Here is a 17,590-nt window from a genome sequence, read left to right as displayed (position 1 = left end):
ACACGTTCCATGTGTAATTTTATTGAAAGGAACTAACAGCCAGCCCCATGTCCAATGACTGATGTGTCTAACCTTGCATGAAATGAACCTTTACCGAGAGGCCCTTATGAGTAGCTTCTATCAGGGGCTCTCCACTGTCTGCCCTCCACGCATTCCTGCCTGACTGACTGACTGTCACAAATGTAGCTCTTAATGAGAGGTACTTCATTACCACTGCACTCGTGTAGTGTAAGTTCCCGGAATAGAGGCAAGAATACTGTTTGAGCAGATAGAGAAGAGGGATTCCTCCCTAACAGATACCTGTTTTCAATCCATTTATCAACAGGATATCTACAGACATTGCAAAATTTAAGTGAACTGCTCTTAATATTAGAAGTAGTAGTGATTTTTCCAGTTTCTGAGAAGCTAAAATATTTCAAGAAAACCAGACTTTTGTTGAGTCAATGATCACAACAAAATTATATAATTTGTTGTGAGTGTAACAAAATTTAAAATCAGTATATAAGGCATCCTCATTTAAAAATTGAGAATGACCATGTGCTAAATCATTTCAAAATGTAATTACAGTACATCATCACTTTGAAATGGGAATCAATGATCATTAAACTACAATTGTTTTTGCTTATGTTTATTTGAGGTATTATAGCCTGAATATTTATGTTGAAAAATGGCAAGTCCAATACAACGATAAAGAAATGAAAAGTCAGCATACAAAACACATTTCAGAGGAAACCAAAGAGGCAAATTCTAGGGTAGAGGAACGTGAGAAAAAAAAAATTGCATAAGATAATGGACAGATTATACCATACTATTATGTTCTTTGTTACCCCACTTAAGAGGCAGTAAAGTGCATTTTATTTTCTAATAACTACTTTTTAATTGTGAAAGGTTTGTTAATATAGAAAAAACGGCAAGTGTGAAAATGTTGACATTGATTAAGTTTATGATATCATAAACATGTGTGCATTTATCAAGAACACACATAACAAGTCAATCAAAATCTAACATTCAGAAAGAATCTCTACTGAAATGTCCTCATTGTGGCTCCTTAAAACCATTATTGTAACCCCCCATTCTTGGTGGAACCATATGCTTCAGCCAATTTAAAAAACTCAATTAGTCCTTCATTAAGAAAATGAGGGGGTTGCACGGAATCAGATACAAATTACGAATTGTCCTTTGAGACGTACAATTATCCATCATATTACTTCTGCCATCTGTTTGCTTCCTGTTGCCTACCCTAATAACTCAGATTGCAGCCACATTAGAATTCTGTGCAACTGCCACTGCACCTGATTGAAAAGTCATGCGAACGCACCAAAAAATAATGTGAATGGTAAAAAAACGGCCCTCAGTTTTCAGCCTTTGTAAGTAGAGAAAATGCATTTTGTATTTCTACAGAAAAGACAAGTGGCTACTGGAGATTGTATTGATAATTTACAGCACCATGCTATATCACAAGGTTATTGAGCAGTACCTCCAAAAGTAACCTAGATGGAGCTCTGATGTTATCAAAGCACTGCATCAAGAAGCCCTGTTGCTGGGTGCAGCAAAGATGATCACATGGAATTTCTTTTTTGTCAAAGGCTGCACATTTAACATGCATATTTCACAATATAATTACTAATCTGCAATATGTTACCAAATGAGGGATCAAGGACATCAAAATATTGTTGTGGCTGTAAATAAATTCTTGCTTATCATAATGGGAGTAAGGTTTCATTTTAATCTAAATTCAAACAGTGAATGAACAAGAGAAAAGAACAACAAATGAGGATATATTTCTTTTGTTTTTTCACAAAGATGTACACCTCTGAATAGTAATGAAGGCAACGTATCTTGTCTTCATCTTAGCTGCTTGATGCTATCAGAAAATTGATCCACCTATGGACCACTTTAAAATGAGAGTAATGCCGAGATTTCAGCTTATAATTTATAAAATCACCATCCTTTTAAAAAAAGCAACACTAGTGGAACAGCCGTGACTGAGTGTGAGGCTGCTGCAGGGATGCGTCTGAAAGGACTACTGTGCACCAACACAGACAGGGATGGAAGCAGATTACTAATGAAACCCTTTCAGAAAGCCTAGTCAGGTTACAGAGACAATAGTATTATAAACTGTGTGTACTAAGGCATGCCTAAAGATTATATAATTGATTATTATTGCATTATTTTGCAATACATTCCGACCAAACTCATGACAGAAAAACACCAAGATATGATCTTGATATAAGGTTGCATAATTATCCTATGAAGCATCCTTTACCACAATGCTCCTGTTAATCAATATTGAAGGCAAGGGGCACTTGGCATGAAAAGTGACACAACCATAGTAGATGACTCTGCAGTCATGCACAATGCCAAACCCAATGCCCCCATGCCAGGCAATGCATCTGTCAAGTGAGAAACATGACACGTTTTTTAGCACCTTTGCAGCCACAGCCAATTTTCACAGAGATACCTTGTCCTTTTCTGTGTCATTTTGTTCAGCATACCAAACATGACCTTAGATTTAATAGAGTCACGGTGTGGCATTCATGGAAATTTCTCACTAATAGAATGAAAATGATATGCCAAGGAAATTCAAAGAGCAAAACATATCGTGGACTCTATAACTATGTAGGCAAATGGGGATGGATGACCATATTCAGTGGTAGGATGAATCATTTCCTACAGCCTCTAATGAGATCTTCGTAATTCATGCTGTCAGCTTTTCCACAGCACCAATCATGTCTGATCCTTTAGCAGTGGTAAAACCAACTGCTTCAGACTGCCACCCTGCATCTGTCAGCACAGGGAACATTGTGTCATATGCAAGTTAGTCATGAGGAAGATGCCTGAAACATGCCCTGTCTTTGCTCATTGGCTAAGCTCATGTTAAAGCAAATACATGCTCCAAAATAATTTCAAGGACACAGTGGTGATGATGAAACATCCTCAGACAAGAGCACAACAGCAACCCAATAGGATTTTCACTTAGTGGATTCTGATGCCCTGTCTGGAAACATGAGAGCCATCGTAGTTATTACGGTTTGCAAAGACATGCTTGGTTGCACTGTATCGTAGTCATCACTTGTATTTGTGTCTAAGTAAAACATAAATACATTTTCTAATTGTTTAATTTGATTTTAAAACAAACCATTCACGCATTTTGTTACTTTTTTTTTTTGTTCTTTAAACTGTTCTAAAGTCTTGAGGGACAGAAATAACAAGAATCACAAGAGTAAAATACCTGCACTTAGAGGTGCAGTGAAAGTACACTTGATGACTGTTCAAAAATATGAGAGAAATTCAACAACCAATACAAAAATGTACCGTCTCGAATGTGGCCATTTCTACATTGTAACACTGACTCTCAAATGATGGGGTGTGTGTGTGTGTGTGTGGGGGGGGGCTGCTATCCCGTGTAAGATGCACATTAAAACTATTTAAAACTACTTTTTTAGTGACATAACAGAATAAAGTGTAATTGCACATCTCCTACTGTAGTGCGCAGTGGCGCTTTTACGTCTGCACGTAATGTGTCATTAACTATAATCCTCTGAAATACTGTACAATAGTTGATTGCTTTTATCGTGCTAAACAAAAGAAACATTTAAATGAGTACCATGGAACACAGTGTGTTGTGCACAATATTCAAGTTTAATGCATGTATTCAGTGTTTAAAAACTGAAGCTTTAAAAAGCTTTAAAAACTGTTGCATCCATTTATCAAAGAGATGCAAATTACTATTAAAATAATACAGAAAGGATGTATTTCCTTCATTACACATAATGCTGAGCAGGGCTATTGAACATGTTGAGTATAAGTGGAGGATAATTGTAATTTCACAAGGGTAAAATAATTGCATTAAGTAAGAAAGGCAGAGCCCACTGATAAACAAAACTAATTCAAGATGTTTTTATTCTGTGTCAAGAAAATGGTCTTAGGTTATTATCTAACAAAAGCCTTTGGAAACAGACTTTAAGTGGGCAGTGAACAAAGAGCTAAACATGTTCATTCATTTGCATGTTATTCACTTTAGGGTCTTCTTCCAATATTATAAAGGTTGTGGCATCAACCAGCTGAACTACTGTTTATGTTGCTTTTATCATTGGTGGTGGTACACAAAAACATCATTGTTCTAACTGGAAGAAAAACTTATTCATTGTAAAAAAAATAAATAAATAAATAAATAAAATAAAAGCACTGGAGAAGGAGCTCTCCTTTTTGCTTACCTGAAGTATGACACAAAAAACGTTTTTGTTATATTTTATGGATGCTAATTAAAATAACCTTTACAGTGAAATTATGTTACTGTTGGGCAATAATTATCAAATGTACACAGTGTTTTGTTTACTCTGAATATCAATAAATTTTAAAAAGTTTGATGAAAAACAAATATCATGTATATAGTTTCATAAAACAGAAAGATGTATTTAACAATGATGACTTAACCTGCTGTAAAATGACTTCCAAGCCTGGCCAGTGACAGTCAAACTGAGCACAACCTTGGTTGTTTATTAGTCATTTCATGATTACTCGATAGTTAGGTTATTACAACTATCATAATTAGCTCGTATTGCCATGTAAGTCTGCCAAGGGAAAACGTCGCCTGCTGTGGTATGAAATTCTGTAAACATTAGTAAAAGAAATTTAAATCATGTCTAAAGGAATCCATTACCAGACAGTGAGCTTGTAGAGTTGAAAAGATGGAAGGAAACTATTTTAGATAAATTCAAAGACAGGACAGACACTTACATTTTGAAGAAGTGGCTCAAGAAAGGTAAAGTATGTATTTCATTCTGACGAAAAGACCCGATAACTTCACATAGCCTGGATTAAATCTTAGATGGAGTATGAAATGACTTGTCAGTGACAGCTCCTTGTTATATGCAGTAGGAAAAGCAGCCAAGAGTGATATCAGTATTGAAAATTAATTGTTTTTTAATGTGCATGTCTCCATCGTCCACCAGCACATAGCCATGGACCATTACTGTGGTCAATTAGCCATTCAACATTTTACCGTTGGCCAGTGTATGGAATTGATTATCACGCCACAAGCTTTCCCTGCAGCTTACCATGTCCAGAATATTAAGTGTTAATAAAAAAACCCCAAAAAGTTCAGCTCAACAAAGTAAATTAAATCAGTGTCAACCTAAATATGACTGCTTAATTGTTTTTCACCCAGAGGCCACCACCCAACGTGGATCCAAAACAGCTGCAAGAATATTTCACATTACCACCCCATTTCACACAACAGATCTTAGTACAGCTGGCTGATATAATTACTCTGCACAAAACACCGCCCCAAATCTTTTTGGTAAAACTTAATGTTTTGCTCTTGGATGTGGGTGTATAAAAGTTCTTCAGCCTAAGCTTGCAAGGCTTTATGGCTCTGATGCATTAAGTATGAGGGAAGTGCATTATTTGGGCACACAATGGCTGCTGTCCATTCAGCTATGCTCTGCAGAGCACTCAAATAAGAAGTGGAGACACACTTACTGCAGAGGAATGTGTAGTTTAAAAAGGCCAGTGACACCCAAGCCCCCCAATCGGTTTGGCTGAATAGCTTATCTGACCTACTGTTGGCGAACCTGTATTATTGTTGATGTGTGTATTTCAGGTATGCAGTCAAGGCTATCAGGTCTTCTGACTCTCAGCAAAAGTTGGTTTTGAGGAAGGGATGTGATTTAAAACATACCTCTACCTTCTTCAATCGTTAGAGATGCAATTAATTTGAGAATAACTAGTTGCATCTCCAATGGGTAATTCTTGCTGTAGCAAGTGGATCTGGCCTGAATGGGTATGTGGAAAAGATTTGGTGTTTCAGTTCTTAAAAGTACTCCAAATAACTTATAATTTTGTTAGATACTTGTGATGAATAAATACAGCTGTGTGTACATGCATTAAATAATCATTGCATATTTATCATTTATCATTTTCCACGCTCACACCATACCATCCAGCATTTCCTCATGTGACTGAAGCTACTTATGCATTGTGTTTCTCGCACAACAAACAAAGTGTGGGTTGCTCATTAGACTGAACGACAAAACGGCTTTTTTCCATATTTTCTGCACTCGTGTGAAAGCAGCCTTAATGAGGATTTCAGCAGAAAAATTCAGCTCTGTGCATATATTTTTTTACTCTAATCAGCTCCGTACATACATTTTTTTTTTAAACGCTAATCAGCAAAGACAAAAAATCTGTCTCTTCATGCACTCTGTTGCTCTAATCTAATTAGAATTTATTAAACTAGGCAAAAGTTCAAAGACATCAGAGAAGACATTTTTGTCCACACACGCAGTTAGCCACTTAGAGAATAGAATTTGGTCGGGAAAGAAGCATTTTAGTGGAAACTATGCTTTCACATCATTATGACATTTAGAGGCCCCAATGACTCCTCATTTTTTGTATTTTCTCCTGATTTTAAAACAAGCAGTAGAGAGCAGCCTCATAAATCAACACCTATATTCAGTAAGTAATTGAATCTCCATGGACATAAGATGATATAAAAATAGAGGGTAATCAGAGGGCATAGTGTACATGTACAGTGAATATATATATATATATATATATATATATATATATATATATATATATATATATATATATATATATATATATATATATATATATATATATATATATAGTAGCGGGAGCCCGTGGAAATTCCACGATAAAACAATAATATCAGAGTTCATACCAAATATATAAAAACAAATGTATTGGTATTATAAAAGTGCACCATCACAGAGTTCTCCGACCAGCAGGCAGCGCAATCCCGGTCTGATCCAGAACTGGCGTCAGCATCTTTGGTGAGGAACGTGAATGAATGAATGAATAAATAAATAAATATATCCATAAACTTTATGACTCGAACAAATATCCAACTGTCAAGCATGTTTATCAATGCATCTTGGATGTGGAAAATTTTAACTCCGTCCATGTGTACATGTAGACACGGGTCACACACACTGACGTCACATCGGTTTTAGTCACAGGGCGACGCCCCCAGGATAAAAAAAAAGTTTCAGTCCACACGACAACGCATACCTGGCGTTTTCAAAAAACTTCACTTTGGCCAGCGTTTTTGTCCCTGATGTCTCGGTTGTCATGTGGACGAAAGGCGTAACCGCAGCAAAAAGTCTGACGCCATATTGTTCACATGATTCCTTCTGGAAGTGGGTGGAGTTAAAACGTGATACCGTGAGGTTTTCAAGTGAGCTGCATCCATGAGCTTTTCAATGGGATACCCACTAGAAGGGTTATAATAGGTATGCAAGCATCACTCAATACAGTTAGAGTGAGTACCATTTGAGGTTATGGGTAATGTGACAGATTATAGACTGAAGCAGACTGATTGAATGACTGTCCATCTGATCAATTTCTTCAAGCCTAACAAATAATGGATGTTGATAGCAGAGAACATTTACTCCCATGCTTACAGCAGCAGGAATCTGGCTGCTACAGTAATGGTCTTGAATTTAGAAAGCCAAACTGACAAATTACAATACAGCAGCATCAAGGGACAACAGCCACCTTTCAGAAGAGGGGTTATTGTTTGTTGGCCTTTGCCAGAGTTCTATTTCTATCACTTCAGGCATTGTATTGAAATGTGATTATCACTATACTTACACTAAGCAAAGCCATTTCTGTGAATACAGCATAATCAGGGCATTTTATCAAATCTCCAATGACGAAAGTAATAAAGGTATAAAGGGGGCGGCAGTAGGTCAGTCAACTAGGCCTTGGGACGGGTACGTGGCTGTTTCAAGGCCTATGAGGGCCAAAAAATGTGTAGTCTGAGCTGGCAGCGGGAGGTGCCAGTTCACCTCCTGAGCACTGCTGAGGTGCCCTTGATCAAGGCACCTACCCATACAAGTTACTCATTTGGTGTGCTCCAAGGGCTGCCCACCACTCTACCTCCCATCATCTGCATGCCTGCAGGCCCCTTGTGTATGTGTTTGTCCAGGCCTGTACAATATATACTGTGTATACAGGTGATATTAGAGTGGAAAAAAGTAATTTCCCTGCTGACTATTATTATTACGATTATTCTTTTTTTCTAAAGCTGCAGATGAAGATTCAGTAGCACACCATATGGTCAAGACTCACAAGTTGTTGTTTTGTTGTTTTTTAATTCTGACTGCAATACTGATTGCAATGTGAATATAAAAATGTACAAATGGTACAGAAGCTACTGAGGACTGCAACCTACTCCAGAACACAGGAATGCTGTGCTAGCCAGTTCGGCTTTTTTTATCTGATGTTCAGTAGAAATGGTCCAATGCCTCCCACACAGCTCATGTCTTCCAAGCAGTCTTTATATCCAGACCACATGATGAGTCTCATCTTCCTCACCAGCCAGCTGTCCACCACAAGGCACATGGATTCAACGTTACAAGATGTTGATTTTCTTTTTTTTAAATTTAAAATAAAATGACAGATGCATGTTTAATTATGTGCCCATCTAACACTCTCAATTTCACTATAACTCAGTCACTTGCTGACTTACTTTATGTGAACTTCTGTGGGGGTACACTTAGCTCTACTTTGATGTTACATACTTTGGATGATTCTTGACAGATATGTACTACAAAAATCACTTATACCACATTGTGTTCACAAAAAAACCCAATTCACAGTCATGATAGGACTGCTTTCACAACAATATTGATTTAATTATTTCCAAAAGACAAAATTTTATAACTTGCTCTCTATTTCAAAGAAAAAATATGTTTCAAATGCGTTCTCATTTATTTTGTCAACAAAACAATTTTTCACAGCAACAATTAGCATTTTGTACTGTTAATGTCTTGTGAGATTCCTGATACAGCCGTTAGACATTAGGTGCAAGGATCTTCTTTTTCCTTCTCTCTGCAGCTGCAATCACTGTGACGCCTACAATTATGGAGAAAACTTGAATGTAGAAGTAAGACTTTAAAAATCAAAGAAAAATATCCAATAAAAGACAGATATTTTTCATCATCACCAGCATAAAATGAATATTAGCATAAGTGGGAGCACAGCCAACAGTTGTAATACTAAGTGAAGGATTGTTTTCCACGATGCAAATCAGGAAACTGTCACAAAATGGAGCCGACATTAGTGAAAAAATGTTATTCCCCTTTCACAACCATACATTATGATTACAGATGAATTGCTATATCACTGAAAATATAAACAAGATTATATACAAGGCACCTCTGTAAGTTCATGTTTCCCCCTTCCCTACTGATGATAACAATTTGTGAATGTTATATAATACGCACTGACATGTAAATAGCTAAAATTAATGAGCCCAGACACTTTCTCCATGACTATATTTATAAGATAATGCAAAATGCAGTACATTCATTTGAAGTTAGACCATTCAGCAATTCCAGCGTCTCCCTTTACCCTACAGCGACAGGAGACAGGTTTCATTATGACATTCTCAATAATTCATCACAAATGAACCCTTCCTGTTTCTCCTTGTTTTAACATCTTGGTCAACTGCGGTGAGGCAGCTTGAACTGAGTGATCCTCTAAATGATCAGCACTATGATTAGCTTAGTCCTTTTACTTTGCAAAAAAAAAAAAAAAATCACGCCGACTTCCTTTCACATCTTAAATTTGTGACACATGTAACATGACCTCCATTGGGACTACCACAAAGAGAAAGAAACTAGCTGGAGAATCTCTCATTATCTTTTCGTCTTCAGGCTACAGCTACTCACGGATGCAACTTAATCCCCCATTTTTGTTTTTTACTCACTCTAGGCCTGTTCTTTACTTTTTCTGTCACTTGGACTTGGACAATTACTGAAAGCCCCTTTAAAATCTAGTAAACAGTAAGAGACAGTAAGGTGTATGGTATTAAAATAAAAATAAAGACACACCCTCTCATTAGAAGGAGCAGTACACGTTATCCCAGCTATAAAGCACATCTATTGAAGTTTAACCAACTTTCCATCTAAACAATGAACAATCAATCAAATCAACAGCTAATTTATGTATTTTTATTCAGTTTTTAATGATTACAGTCCACTTCCTTGAAACATTAAACATCCACCAAGTTGGAGGATTTCCAAAAATAATTATTTCCACATTATCATGACCGTGACTGAAAAGTATAAATCATTCATTAACTGATAACTATGTGTCAGTTTTTAAAACACTTTGCTCAGTACACCCTGCTGCACAGTACATTTGTACACTCTTGATGGCTTGTTGCAAATGTATTTCTATAATTGCTTGTTTTTTGCACCTTTGTTTTATTTGGTACGTTATACTTGAACCTGAGTCCTTTTTTTGCACATAAGTGTTGTCTAAAAATGTTGTTGTATCAATGCATATGATGACATTAAGGCATTCTATTCTATTCTATTCTATTCTATTCTATTCTATTCTATTCTATTCTATTCTATTCTATTCTATTCTATTCTATTATTTTCTTTTCTATTCTATTGCTTCCACATATTGAATGGGTTGATATTGAATTTCACAGAAGCATTGCTGCTGTCCATAAAATTGATCCTGCTTTTGATGCAATGAAATTTCTGAATTTGTCACATGACCTCTGAAGTAACTTCAAATACATAATGCAGTTCCATCAAATTGCACATGACTAATATTCTCAAAGTAAGAGCAGCTTTGACTTTTTAATAGTAACTGTTTTTCACCTTTTTTGCATATCTCTGAATAACATCGTTATCAAGCTTTTTAGGTGTCATTTCAGCATACATGCGATGTATAAATAGATTTTAAGTTATGTATTACCAAAGAGCAAGAAAGTACACACATGGTGGAGGTTAGAATAGTAGATGGACCAAACAAATGCAGAACTTTGACCCTCAGGTGCTTCCTGAAGTCACTGTTGACCTACTTTAAATCGTGTCTAAGTTCACAACCCAAAATTTCATTTAATAGTTGAGCAGATATTTTCTGTCTAAACATGAGTAAACTGTGACCGTAGAACACCTGACTATAGCAACAAAAGTCACATGATGAACATCATGTGACTTAGTCCCTTCCATCTGTCCATACATTTTCTCATGGACGAGACGATTGAAATTGATTGATCTACAGCTGCTTATTCACCATGCGGGTCATGGATCTGCTCGAGCCTATCTCAGCTGATTACTTGCGAGACGCTCTAATACTGCCTAGAGATGACAGCTCTTCGCAGGGCTGCACAAAAGACATACAACCATGCACGCTCACACTAATACCTACAGACCATTTTAGTGTGACCAATTCCAAATTTTTTGGAGGTGGGAGGGCCCAAGAGATGCAGGAAAAACATACATACTCCACACAGAAAGGAATCAAACCCATAACCTTTTTGCTGTTAGGCAACAGCTCTAGCCACTGCGGCACCATTCCATGTCTATCCCTACATGATGAAAAGTCTTGTGTTACAGTGGATAGGAAAGTAACAAGGGCAAAAAAAATACCTTACATAAAATGAAAAGTATTCTGCAGTATGGAAAGAATGCCATCAGACATCTTGACATTTACTGGATGCTTTTATCCTAATGACTTTAGCAACTCATGTCTTCATTTGTGGTGCTATGTCACAATTATCGATAATCCTTACTGAGACTATGTCAGAATGCAAAGTCATCGTAACTAGCATCGGCTATGGTAGAAAGTCAACATGGTAAAATAGGATGGTGATCACGACAGACATTATACCATTGTTGTGCCTCTGTACAGCCCAACAGAGCTCCTACCTAGCATATTGCTTCAGTCACATTCAAACCATAAAAGTGCAGAAATCCATGCGACATTCAGTAGAAGTAGCTAAAAAAACCTCAAACTACAGCCTCACAACATTTCTCGGACATATTTCGCAAATATGTGATGTTTTTCTTTCATCCCTGTCCTGTTTCTAACCCCGCTTGACTATATCTAGTCAGCATTATCCCTGAATGAGCAAGTGTGAGGGGGTGGGGGCAAAGGAGACCGCAATGCCGCAAACAGCACAAAATGTGGCTTCTGGATTCAAACAAGAAGACTTCTATTTGCAAAGTCAGAGTGGTTTGGTGCGGTGATGTCTGCTTGATTGAGCCTATGTTGTGGAAAATTACTACGTTTATTAATCTCAGCTAACACCAATACTGCTTGAACTTCCCCTCCCTGTTGAAATTATATGAAGGATGAATAACAACACTGCCTCTTCCAGGCTATACTTATTCCAATGCTGTAGAGGGAGAGTTATGGTTTATTTGTGAGATATTGAGCTAGGTCAGTTTGGATTCTCTTAAATATATCAGGTGGGTACATAAACCACCTGTCCTTTACGACTTCATAATTAAATTAAAAAAGCAGAGAAGGGAAGTAGATCACAAGCTCCTTGTTACCAAGCAACCAAGTCAACCAATGTGTAGTAGGCTCCTTTTTTTTCCTTTTGAGCACTTTCTTTGGACAGACCACATTCAAAGATAAATAGAAATGCAGAAAACAGATAGACCTTAAGCAGGGTGTCTAAAATTCTTTTAATGAGAACTCTGCTCATTTAAACGTATTATTGAGAGTCCTGAATTGGTGTGACTTGAATCCGAAGCAGTTGGCCAGTGGTGAAGGTGAGGGCAATAAATTATCTGGAAGGATTTAAAGTGAAAAGATGGAGAGCGGAACAGGTAAAAGAGATTTTGAATATTCTAGCTATTCCTTTGTCTGTAGAATAAACAAAGCCACAATAAGAGGATAGGGCACAAAAGGGGATTTAAAATTTTGGCTGAGATCTTTCTTTTCTTTTCTTGTTTTGTTTTCAGGGATTGAAAGAATCCATGTTACCTGAAAAATCAAACATTTACAGGTATCCCTGTATATTTATCAAAGAAAGATAACGTCCTCAGTCAAATAAAGCACGTCACCAAAATACTTTAAAAGATGCCAATTTTATATTATGCTAATATATGAAAATTGATGAAAAATATAAAGCAAACAACAAACCCTTTCTATAGAGTAACTGACATTAGCATTTTCTTTATCTGTAATTTGTAAAAACAATTAATCACAATTAATTTTATTTACACAATATAACTTGTCCCTACTGGGCTACGGTGTTTTAAACAGCACAGCTGTCCCATTATCTGTGCTGCTGTGAGTAGGAGTGGATGTAAATGTCCTGAATGCATCCACCCCTATCCAGCCATTCGCATTCACAACAAATATCCATCTTACTGTATGTTTATCTACTTTTGCCTATGTGTCAAGTTCATTTCAGTTCAGCAGCGAGTGGGAAGCGTATGACAGTACCACCCACCTTTTTATGGCAGTTGACAGCCCCACTGCATGACAGATAGCTCAGCCACAAAATGTATTTGAATAATGCAGGCATTTTCTCTGGAGCTGAAGCTGAGGTGATGGTCGAAATGCAACATGGACGAAGTCCAAACAGTGCACCTGCTCAGTTAAACAGTATTTTAATGGGAGCTACTTGTATTACCTCTAAAAATCTGCAATGCTCTTTGATAACAATGGAACAAATAGCGCAAGTTTAAATTGTGAGATTACTATGAACATTGAGGTCAATGAGGCCGTCTGCTCCCTTGTTAACTAACCCATTTTTTTAGCCTGTTTTTTTTAGTCTGTTCTTCTCTGAAGAACGGCCCACCCCACCCACCCCCAAACCCCACTCATCGTTTCATTTATTTATTTTTAGACCAAGCACCTGCCTACACTTAATATTTGCACGCATACCTAGTGGGTGCATGTCAGTTGTTGGCAATTACTGCTTGTTGAGTATTGCTCTTATTTTGGTTTTTTTTTAACAGTTGATACACCTAAAGAATTTCAATTTCTTAAGGTTTATTGTCCATTTGCCTGAAGTGCAGACCGCTTCCATTAAAACTATCTGACTTCAAATGGAAGAGCTGTCAAGTGCCTGCCTTGCAGATCACCCCAAACCCTCAGTGGGCCATTAATCTAAATTAACGCTCTGACAAATATGTCAAAATATTGAGTGTGAAATATGATAAATGCTTGTTTCAGCCCATCCATAATAAAGTGACTTTGAAATTGCAGAGTTGGTGTGGTACCTTAAACTAACAAATGTCACTTTCTGCTTTAGCTTGAAACAACCTACTAATTATGGACATTAAAATGATGACAGCTGAAACAACGTAGAGTTTCTGTACGAAGTCACACAGACAATTTTGGAATAATACCTGCTTTAAATATTATTGAAATTTGAACAAAAAGTTGGTACTGTTTTTGTTCCTTTTTCCAGTGGTAGCATTAAAGAGAGACATATTCTTTAGGAATTGTCGGAGTAAATACGTCTTCTTCTTTTTTCAGCATCTGACATCATTTTCTCTACAACAAGTATATAAAAAAAGGAAATACATATCATTTGTGAATTCATCTTGGGCAAACAATCTAAAAATTTAAATGAAATCCTTGCTGGTTCACACAGGATTTCTCCTATTTTGTCCTGCAATGTGAAGGCATTTTACAACCCATTGGTTTCAACCTCTGACTGATCTATGAGGCACATTCACTTCAGCCTTTCTGGTAGTCCTGTGGAAGACACTGTCAGCCTATGGTGAGATGGGAGGCACAGTCAGCTGGTGAGTCAGATAAAATGTAATAGGCAAAGCCAAGACATGAAGGGAGACTGCTGCAGTCAGACTGATGTCACAAGTGCTGGAAGACTAGCTAATAATAGGACATGCATATGAAAATATCAAAATATAAAACGCCACAGGGTTTCTGGTCACTCAGTGAGCAGGGGAAAAGCAGTGTGATTTCCAATCTGGCACACAGTCCTTTTGTTTTGCACTTTTTTCTGACACATTATGACACAGACCAAACAATCCATATGGTATATATACTGTAACTTACATTTCATGCCATGTTGATGGGATTCATATAAATACATGTCAAGAATGCCAGTAGCTTTCTTATATTTGATCAACACATTTACACAATAAACTGTAAAAAATAAACAGCAGCAGAAAGATGATCAAGAAGCACATGCCGTGTTTTTTACTGCTAAACCAAAAGTGGAATGTCAGGCTGCAACCACATTTGTTTCCACAATTATATGATTATTATTCACATCACACAACATCTACAAAATCATGAGCCAGCAACCTGCATTTAAATGAATAGCCTAAGAAATACATCCAGAATATGAAAGGAAAATACATCTGATGGTCTGACGGTAGTTCTGTCGACACACAATGCAACCGATATATTAGAATTAGATCACATATTAAAACACATATTAAAACACATTTCACCAAGAACATCGATGATTCTTTTGCATTATTAATCTGTCTTTATGCCTTTATCTAGTAGTTTTAAAATATGGCTTTCATTAGATAACATTTTCGTCCCACCCCCACACTACTGCTGTTTTGACTCTAAATAGCAAAAAATTGTGTAATTCAAGCTGTATCAAACACTCAGAACTGGGGACGAGCAGAACTAGTACACGGACGTAGTAGATACTAGAATTTTCCGCTAATGGGGAGATGTTAAACTCAAATGGGGTCATAATGTAAGGCACCAATGCCCAAAAATTTTTAAACCTTAAAATGCAAAGATATTCGATCAGATTTATTTTTTATGTATCTCTTTGGACAAAATGGAGGATATGAGCAGAGGGGCAAAACCTTAGCCTTTTAACCTTACCATCATGCTCCAAACCCTGGAAGTCAGTTATGAATTTCACAGAGATGTATTGTATTGTTAGGCTAACGGGTATACGGCTTGATCAAAAACATATTTGACTGAGTAGCTATGGTTCGGAACAGGAAAAAGGTGATTTTTACAATTGTTTCTCTTTAAAGCTGGTTAAGATATACTATGTAGTTGATTAATCAAAAGTAATTAATTGGTTGACCTCTAATTTTAGCATACAACAGCGTTTAATATCAATTGCAGGGGTATTCGTGACTTAGTTTCTATTGATTTGACAAACACTTTTGAGACAAACTTTTTTTAATTGAGTGTTATACTCCTGTGAGTTTGTGAGTGAAATTACATCACAAACACTGTGTTTATAATGCTACCATTGCTCTCCACTGGTCTCAGCGTGAGCATAGCTGCTTGGGAGTTGGTCACAAATCAATAAAGTACAGTAGATTCATTTTTGTTTTGTGCTTGATGCAAACACTTTCACAACTTCCACAAAAATGTATTCTTTTATTTTCTTTTAAATGTTTGAAACCCTCATGAGAGCATGCAGTTTATATGTCATGGTTTAGGTAGGAGGGATCGGAATGCTCCTCTTTTTTTAAAAGACAGGCGGCAATCTGACGGCCCTTGCTTGACAGACTTTGCCCTACCCACAGACGTGAGGGGCCTTTTAAACCTCAGCTTTGTGCATTTAATGCAAGGAGACAGTGTCTAGACCGAATATCTCTTTCACACTATCTTCACCAAAGCTGTTTTGTCCTGAATAGCAGACTCAAACCGAAGTGGCTTGCTTTAGTTTCATCTGTTTGGCCTGTGGTGATGGCTTCAGTCCATCTGGGAATTCAGTCATGCTTGGTGTTGCACACCTGACAAGCTGCAACAATGGACACAAACGAACACTCCTACCGAGAGGAAATTTGTTTTTGGTTTTTTTTTTTTTTGTACTGTGAATGTCCAAAAATACTGTCAGGCATTGAAGCCTTTTTTCATATAATTTAATGTAATTTTCAGAGGATATTTCTAGGATGGGCACAAATAAAGTGCAGGCCAAACATCCAAACATTCTTTCACCTCAAGGACAAAAAAAAAAAAGTTTGTTGACTCTTGATGGACAAATGTGGCCTTGGGATGTAAAGCACACACGGGCATTTGTCCTGTGTTTTACGCGCATATGTCACAGGCAGGCCCTCCCAACAGTTTCTTGACAGGGCTGGGAAATACAACTGATCTGGAAGGAAAAAAAACACCTCACAAGATAGTGAGAAAAACACACAAGAGTAACTCAAGGGTATCATTAGACGAAGATTTCTCAGACAATTTCAGGGTATCAGAATCAGATCATTACCAGTCATCATACAAAATGAGTTTGAATACTATTTATATTAATAATATGTGTTATAGGTATAGTCATATTATTTCAGTGATACATATGCTAAAATTGGAACGATACAGGGAAGATTAGCATGGCCCCTGCGCTGACATGCAAATCCGTGAAGCGTTCCACATTTTTGGGGGGCAGCAGTGGCTGAGCGGTAGAGCGGGTCGTCCAAGGATCCAAGATCGTGCATATGAGTGAATAATTGGACTAACTAGAGTGTGCTTCCCTTCAGGGATCATTCGAGCATATATTTAAAAAAGCAGCATAATTTTATTTATGGCAGCCCAATCAACTCAAGATGCCAATCACTATATTTAATCATCCAATTAGCTAAATAATTTCAACTTATTTGTTAAATTGTTAAATCTGTTAAAGTTTTTGAGTCGCTTCTTTTCTCCCTGCAACCAAACTGGCTATGACACAATATTATTTCCCTGAAGTAGCACATTTCAAACAAAAATCTTGACTACCTGTACCTGCAATGTCTGCATTTGTCTTGATTTTAATGTGTTTGTTCCATTGTGTCACCACTTTTATAATGATCCACACTATAGTACCATCCATACTTCCACTTGCCTACTGTATCAAAAT

General features: G+C 37.0%; 1 protein-coding gene and 1 pseudogene across 1 annotated transcript in view; one reads left to right on the top strand and one right to left on the bottom strand.

The window, feature by feature from the left end:
• The window catches only part of adgrb3 (adhesion G protein-coupled receptor B3), a 108,474-nt gene that overhangs the window by 70,771 nt on the left and 20,113 nt on the right, over positions 1–17,590 (bottom strand). The window lies entirely within an intron of this gene.
• LOC137604506 (U6 spliceosomal RNA) lies at positions 17,032–17,131 on the top strand (annotated as a pseudogene).

The sequence above is a fragment of the Antennarius striatus genome, chromosome 11 (genome assembly GCF_040054535.1).
Source record: "Antennarius striatus isolate MH-2024 chromosome 11, ASM4005453v1, whole genome shotgun sequence".
NCBI classification, from domain to species: Eukaryota; Metazoa; Chordata; class Actinopteri; order Lophiiformes; family Antennariidae; genus Antennarius; species Antennarius striatus.
This window is presented reverse-complemented; position numbering and strand designations above follow the sequence as displayed.